This window comes from Chrysemys picta, chromosome 2, assembly GCF_011386835.1.
Source record: "Chrysemys picta bellii isolate R12L10 chromosome 2, ASM1138683v2, whole genome shotgun sequence".
Lineage (NCBI taxonomy): Eukaryota > Metazoa > Chordata > Testudines > Emydidae > Chrysemys > Chrysemys picta.
In genome coordinates, this window is record NC_088792.1 from 19213205 (window position 1) to 19221584 (window position 8380).

The window sequence follows — 8380 nt, forward strand, 5'->3', positions numbered from 1 at the left end:
CCGATTCCCAGGAATTGGGGGAAATCACCCTAAAGCCGGCCCTGGATTTAGGGCTACCCCTCTCCCTTCCCTTCGTTAAGGGTTTGATAAGGTTGCAGCTGCCTAAGGAATGTGGGGATCTAAAGAATACCTTTTGGATAAAGTAGTGTTATCTCCCCCTTCCTTTCCCAGCTACACAGGTGAGTTTGGGATCATGGCCCCTTTCTCCCTTCCCTGCAAACTGCTAATCCAGGGAGTTCATGACTGCAATTATAGCAAAGAAATGTATCTTCAAAGTAAAAATTATCTGTAGAATATGCTCATGCTGTAATCGGGGGCGGGAATAATTATATTCAGTACAGGGTTATTAATATTCATTGTATGGGCGTTCATATTACTCCATAAGGGTTTGGGGGTGTTGTAGTAAATATAAGAATTTACAGACCAACTTAAATAAAAGGAGTGTGCTGTGACTAATCCAGTGCTTACTCCACAACAGGGTCAAGGGGAACAAGTCCTGCAATAAAGAAGCCCGGCTACTCAAATCCACCTCTGGCTCAGCCTGTTCTTCTTCCAACAGTTACTCTAGCGGCCGAGTACCTCACAACACCCTGTGAGGTAAGGAAATGCTATGATCCCCACTTTACGTAAGGGGAATGGAGGCACAGAGAGACAAGCGGCCAGATTTTTGAGGCTATTAAGCACCTATCTGTGTTTGAAAATCTGGCCCTAATTGAGTTGGTCAAGGTCCCATGGCAAGTCTGTAACAGAGCAGGGAATCAGGTGTCCCAAATCCCTGGCTAGCACCTTAACTTCTAGATTATCCTTTCACTCTGTGGATAAATATGTACCAGCTTCTGTGTACAGAAAGTGTATCCCTATCCCCAGGCACATATGGGTTGGCATTTGCCTTCTGTGATGGGGTTCCCACACCGCTCATGGAGCCTCCTCCTGGCCGTCCTGGGGATTAGCTCTGCCAGTGCTGCGCTCTCCTCAGCGGGGTCTCTACCCATCTGCAGCCTCTCTCCCTCTCGGAGCAGCAGCTTCTGGTTCGTGGCTTGGCCCTTCTGCCAGGTCACTAAGGTCCTCCCCTCCAGACCAGCTATTCAGCTGACGTCTCCAACACCCTGTGCCACAACCCAGCAGTTGGTAGGGGAATCCAGGCCTGCCCTCTATGCTGGGTTCCAGCCCACAGACCCTATAACATGCAGCCAAGGCCTGTACTGTCCTAGCCCTTGCTGCTGTTTCCTGGGCTTCTTCCTGCATAACTGGCTCCCCTCGCTCTTTTGGGTTTGCCAGCCCACTCTCCCACCTCTCCGAGAGAGGCTGCAGACTCCTTCCCTGCAGGCCCCCTTTACCACTTGCAGCTTCTGGGCTTTACACAGGCCCCTCCTGTTCCTGCCCAGCCAAGCCTGCTTCTAATTAGTGGCCTCTTTGTAGCCTACATCTCTCCCCTATGTGCTGCTTAATTGGTTAATTAGGCCTGCCTGGCCTAATTTACCCTCTCAGGGCCAGTGTGGGGAATACACATCACATCCTCTTGCATGAAAGTTCTATTGCTTATAAATGTATCATCAATGTAATGTCTAATCCTTTTTTAATCCTACTAAACTGTTGCCAGGAGTTCCACATGAGTTCCATATTATTCATAATATGATCCAAACAACAATAACAAAAAGGATCCCCTGCTTTTATTTGTGAATCAGGTTTCTTATTATGGAAACTGGTTTGAAACATTAATTATATCAGTTGTTACCTGTGTCCCTTCAAATTAAACCAAAAATAGGTACATATATTTGCTCCTTGTAAATACAGTTCTGAAATACGCACTTTGGGAAAAAAATAAAGCTAAGGAAACAGCAGATTTAGGAAAAGTAATAAAACTGCTTTTGTTTTTCTTGGAGCAATCAGGCATGACTAGTTCCAAGGTGGCATTAACAGAAGAACCTGTGTTAAATGGGAAATAGCTCTGTTTGCTCAAAATAAATGTAAAGAAATTGTGAGATCTTCTTAATTCATTGTTGAGAAGACGAGGTCAAAAACTGAAGTGATGTCAGTGCAAGAATTATTAAACACAGAGAAGTCATTTCTCCTGTCAGTACTATGGGGATTCCAATAATGTCTATGGATTAAGCACCCTTTGTAGTAGGTTTCTGCACCCTGCTGATCCAGTAGCCATGAAACACAGCTGAGCAGTGGAAATTGCTTTAGTTCATTACTTCCCAAAGCTTGGCTGCTTCTTGTCTATCCGAGAAGTGAATTAACAGCAATATTAATCGGAAGGAGTGGGATCCAAGTCATTCAGTCCTCTGACTTCTATGTGTATGTCTACACTACAGTGGTGCAGATACAGCATTGCAGCTGTGCCGCTGTAGCGCTCTTGGGCAGACACTTCTTACCTTGATGGAAGGGTTTTTCCTGTCAATGTAGGTAATCCAGCTCTCCGAGAGGTGGTAGCTAGGTTGATGGAAGAATTCTACAGTGAGGATTAGATCAACCAAATTATGTTGCATAGGGCACAACACTTTTTTTACAGTACTGAGTGATGTAGCTGGGGTCGACCTACGTTCTATGTATAGACCAGGCCTCAATGAATCTTCTTGGGTTTATTGTAAACTCTTCAGGGAATGGCTCTGTATCTTGTACAGTGCCAAGCACACTATCAGCAGTTAAATAACTCCACAGTAGCTTCCAGTGGGGAATCAAATCTCATTTTATTTTAACTATTTTTTTAAACAAAATAAAAAGCCCCATACAGAAGTAAAAGTTATTCCTTTATAACCTGCTCTTTAGAACAAGGATTGTCTTTTCTTTGTGTTGTACAGAATCTGGCACAGTGGGGCCTTGGTCCTTAATTGGGGCCTCTAGCTGCTACCATAATACATCATAACATGACTATCAATAATGTTACTTCTATAGAGTCGCTCTCTTCTCCTTTAACACAAATGGGTGAGTTCAGGGTGGACAGACCTTTAAACGTTCTTGTGTAACTTGTGCCCTCAACATTCACATCTGACTCATCTACATAGTCTCTTGACTGCTCCCACAACCATCTGTTCACACGGCATGGTGCCCGCTCAGAAACTGGTCATACCCTCGCCCTTGGATACATGGTTGCAGCCAATGATGAGCTTAGAAAAGGACAGCTTGCATGATACTACAAGAGACCTATCCAGCAGAGATTCCCTTCCCTGTGTCTTATGGATAAGTGTAGGTGAGAGCTCCTCCTCTTCTCCCTTCTAGCTTTTTCTTAGTCCCTGCTGGTGATGTGAGAAGACACAGGAAGGGAGTCTTTCATTTCTTCCTGAGGACACTGAGGTCCCTGACCATTCTCTGCTCAGGGGCACTATCTCAAAATTAACCCCAGTTTCTAGGAAGAGCCTGCTCCTGCCCTCCTTGAATCCAATGGCAAAGCTTCCACAGACCTCCCCGGCAGCAAGACAGGCCATAGTGAGTAGAGCACCAGGGTGATGTATGCGCAATGGCTGGTATTGCTTAGGAGACCAGCTGCTGCGTTTTGAGCTGACTGGTACATTTTTTTCCTTATGGTGGGTGCCACTATTCAACTGCTCTGGTACGAACCTTGGAGGTGCAAATTGTATCCATGAGAGGGAAGCTGCCCTTCTACAGATCTATCCCCAAATTAAACGAGAAATGACACATGATATCAGGAAGATTTTCTTTCATGTATTCATGCAGGAATTTTTCACCATGTGGAATGTGAACAGGAGTAACGAGCACTGGTCCTTCATTTTTAAGGAGGGTTAGAATAGAGAGACTTATTTGAAGGGAGTAAACATCCTCAGAGGAAAGCAGGTGGCAGGTCCAATTCAACACAAGATTAATTAAACTAGAGATTCTGGTAGCCAACCGTCAGCTGGTCCATAGATAGCTTGTAGGAACTTTTTCTATGAATTGATTTCAGAGAATGTTTATTGCAACTTTTTATTACAGCTAACAAAAGCTGGTCAAATACCGTGATAAATCTTTATCTCCTACCATGATCATAAACTCTCCGTGAACAGATAGTGATTTACGCTCCATGGTGGAATCCTCACTTCTATACGTAGTTCTTGGTCAGTAGCTTGACCAGAAGGTGTTCATTGCAAGTATCCTGACTGGGCTATTCAAAAGCACTCAGCATGGGCCTATCTCTGCTCCCCTTCAACTCAGGGGCAGGTTTCTCAGTGGCTTCTGTGAGAGTAGAATTATGACCACTGCTATCTTGGCTGACACACCAAAGATTAAACTGGCACCTCCAGAGCCAAAAGCATAAGTCTTTACAGCTTGAACTAAAGAATGTATCAATGCTGTACCTACTCCTTTTAACATACATGTTATATGTTCTCCCCTCAAGTCAGTGAATTGTGTCCAACTGGTATTTATGGTGGCCATTGTTTTATATTGATCATTTTTGGCTCTTAATATTCAGAAGCAGCAGGCATTGTATTGACAGTCAGTACCAAATCTAACTAGAGAAGCACTCTGATTACAGTATTTAATTAATTAAGGGTAAGTGCCTGAGCATTAGGGTAATTGGAATTATCAGTATTATGCAGTGTACTACTGTACATTGTCATGCACTGAAGTCCTGGCTCGCCTGACTTATGTGAATAATCCCATTGAAGGTAACAGAACTACTTGTATGTAGGATTTCCCCCTCCGGGCATACTGGTTTGATGGGATATTTAGGTTCTGCCTTTACTGACGGTCATATTAGCTGGGTTTTTTCTCTGTTTCATATTAATATTCAGTTACAGGGTCATGTAAGTTTCAAGGTCACACACTATCACCATAAACCTTGATTCTGTGCTCCATGCTCAGGCAAAGCTCTCATCGAAATGAATCAGTAAGGAGTGTCGGATCAGCTTCTTGATATAACTTGCTTGTCTTTGGCTCCAGCTGAGCCCTGCTTAGCTGTATGATATCTCAGCTCCACTTCCCCATTGCTGTTCCTGAACCTTTCCAAGAATAGTATTAAGACTGAAGCCAAACACACATAAAATACTACAAATAATAGATTCAAGGCTTATCTGGGTTTCTCCTCACACTGGCTGAAATGCAGTTCACTGTCTCCAAGAAAGCGAAAATCGCTTTTATAGCAGTCACAGGTATAGGGTCTGGGTGCAGTTTTTACCTCCCAGCACCAGCCTTGCCTCTTATACTTGATTGGGGATCTACCCCAAGGAGAGCAGGGAGTTTCTATTAACTAGGAGTAGCTTTAAAATCTACCATGGATTCTACCATGAAGATTGAGGAGAGGATAATTTGCACAACCCTTGCCAACTCTGCTCATGCCGTTTCACTAACCAGTTTTGCTCGCTTCTGAGTTGCAACCATTTTGCATTGCCATAACCTCTGCTTGACCCCATCACCTTGACTACTGATCAGGATCTATGATGGACCATGGACTGAATCTGTAAGTTTTGCTTAAATGCATAGCCTGATAGATTCACGGATTTATTTTTAAAGACTAAGTGCAACCACTCTAATCATGCAGTCCAGTGGTTCTCAACATCTTCACTGTCTGACCCCATATTTCAACAGAAAAAAGTTTGGGAGCCCTCCCTCACCCCAACATCCCGTTTAGCTATAAAGTAAGGGGGAATGGTTCCAACCCCTAGGTTTAAAACACCCACTGTCTAGCCTAATTTCCTGGCTAATACAGGATGCCTGGTCACCAGGCCTAGATGCCACAACCACATAATAGATGAAGAAGGCCATACTGATTAAAAAACTATCTGGTTTAGAGGGGAAGTGAAGGCAGCTATAAAATATAACAAAAATGGAAGAAAGGGGAAGTTGATAGTAATGACTATAAATCAGAAGTTAGGAATTATAGAAAATTGATAAGGGAAGCAAAGGGACACAAGGAGAAATCTCTGGACTGCAGAGTTAACAATTAAAAGGGTTTTTTTAAATATATTAGGAACAAAACAAATCCTGACATTGGTATTGATCCCTTACATTGACCATTGGTCAATTATTTGTCCACCTCTACTCCTTGCTCCCTGTCCTGTGCATTGAATAAAGTGGAATGACTCTGCCCAAGTGAGGGTGTCAGAGTGAGGGTGTCAGAATCGCTCAGACCCATGATGTTTGGCAGGCTATTAGAGATTAAAGGGACTTAGATCACTTAGTCCATCCACCAAGCCATGTGCATGCTAATTTCATACTGTGCATTTGTCCAGTCTAGTTTTATAGGAAATGTTCTTATTCTAGGGGTTCCCATAACTTCCCTTGGAAAGCTATGGCTAATTAACTCAGTGTTCAGAAAATGAACCAACAGCAGGAGCAAAGAGAATCCGGAAAGATATATCCTTTAGTGTTCGGATCTTGGGAGAGGAAATACCCTTAATAAGAGAGAAAATAAACTGTACTGCAGCAGAACTATAATAAAGATGGGAAAAGGTGGAGGTGGAAACAGTTTTCTACAAAAAAACCCTATGATGAAAACGTAATAGGTATCCAAAAAAGGGGAGGGAAATATACAGTCTGTATTAAATACAATCATATCTACTGTAATCTCTGAAAATAAGAGAAACCAATGGGGTGGAACAGTCATGCAAAAATCACCATAAACTATAAAGAACATTAATCATTCCAAAAATATATCCTGTAAGGTTTGGGAATGTTAATTATGGCCTGATCCTGGGAGGTACTGAGTGGTCATCACTCTTCTTGCCTTCAGCAGGAACTGCTGGTACTTTCCGCCTTGCAAGGGGAGCTCAGCATCTTTCAGGATCTGGACCCAAATTAATGAGCAGTTAAATTATTAGTAAAACAGAGGAACAAAACTTACAAGTGAACGTTTATTAAATCAACCTCCAAACTGAAATCATTCCTCATGTCTGCCTTGTCTGGGTAAAGTGTCCAGTTCTAAATGGAGGATCAAAAATAACACAGCCCAAGTTAACTGCTATACTTATCTAGCATAGGAAACAAAACACTTCAAAACTGGGGTTGGGAAAGCAGTACTGATACATCCAGCCAAAATAACACTAACCACATATGGCAAGATTTTCAGAAGTGCTGACCATGTAAAACTCCACCGGAAGCCATTGAAGCTGCAGGTTCTAAATGCCTCTGAAAATCAAGCCCATATTGTTTCCATCTTCTAAGTGACTTACAAATGTTTAACTCTCCTGAATCCTTGCTAGGCAAGAAAATATTATCCCCATTTTTACAGATGGGAAAACAAAGGCAGAAAGCTTCAGGTGCCTAAACCGGACATTAGAAGCCCAATTTAGACTCCATATAAAAGTAAAATCTCCACCCTAGTTGCTTTGGGTATTCTTAGAAAGGAAATGATCAAAGTCCCAGGACTGTATTGTGTGATTGCTGTATACACAAACTTCCTCTCAGAACAGTAGGATCGCAATTCTATACCAACTACCATCAGAAGAGCTATTTTTTCCCACAAATATCAATGAATACAATATTTACAATATTTCACAAGGAAACTGAGGCACGGAGAAATCATGTCACTGGCCAAGGTCATACAGGAAGCTTGAGACAGATCTGAGAATAGAAGCTAGTTCTGCCAGACCTCCTAGCTTTCAGTTCTATGACTTAGCCACAAAACTATTCTTTCTGCCCGCCTATAAAAATCAATGGCAGAATGTAGCCCATAGAAATGTATTTCAGGCCCTTTGTATGATCAATCATCCTTCACTTTACAGGGTAGATAATTGATACCTCTGCTCCTACACTTCAGATATTTCCTTAGAAAGAAAATTGTTTCCGTCTGTTTTGAGTTGTTTGGTTTAAGGTCTGGAAAAAGATAGATCTATTTACATGGAAGTAAATTTCCTTTTTATTTCTAGCTGCATCCATAATCCTGTCGTCTACTGCGGTTGAAGCAAAGTTCACATGATGTGCTGCTAGAAACAGGTTTATGATTATTTCCTTAGAATTATCTATTTATTTATGGGCTAGATTATCCTATTTTAAATAATGTACTTGATAATCCCCATTGTTTGTCAGGAATATACGATGCCATCACCATTCAAAAGGTTCATTCTGAATTAATACTCAACCCATTAGAAATATTTTCCAATGTAGTACTTATTTTAGTGTTCCTCTCAAACCTCATTCATAGTCCTGATTGGGATAGCTTTCCAAGAGAAGTTATGGAAACCCCTAGGATGAGAACATTTCCTGTAAAACTAGACTAGACAAATGCACAGTATGGAATTAACCTGCCCCAGTGCCTGGGGGATAGACTAAGTGATCAAGGTCCCTTCCAGCTCTAATAGTCTAGCTAAATATCATAGGGGCTGAGTGACTCTGCCACTCTCACTCAAGCAGAGCCCTCCCACTTTTTTAAATGAATAGGACAAGGAGCTAGGCGTCGAGCTGGACAAATAATTGACTCGTTGTTTCGGTTAGCAAATGAGAA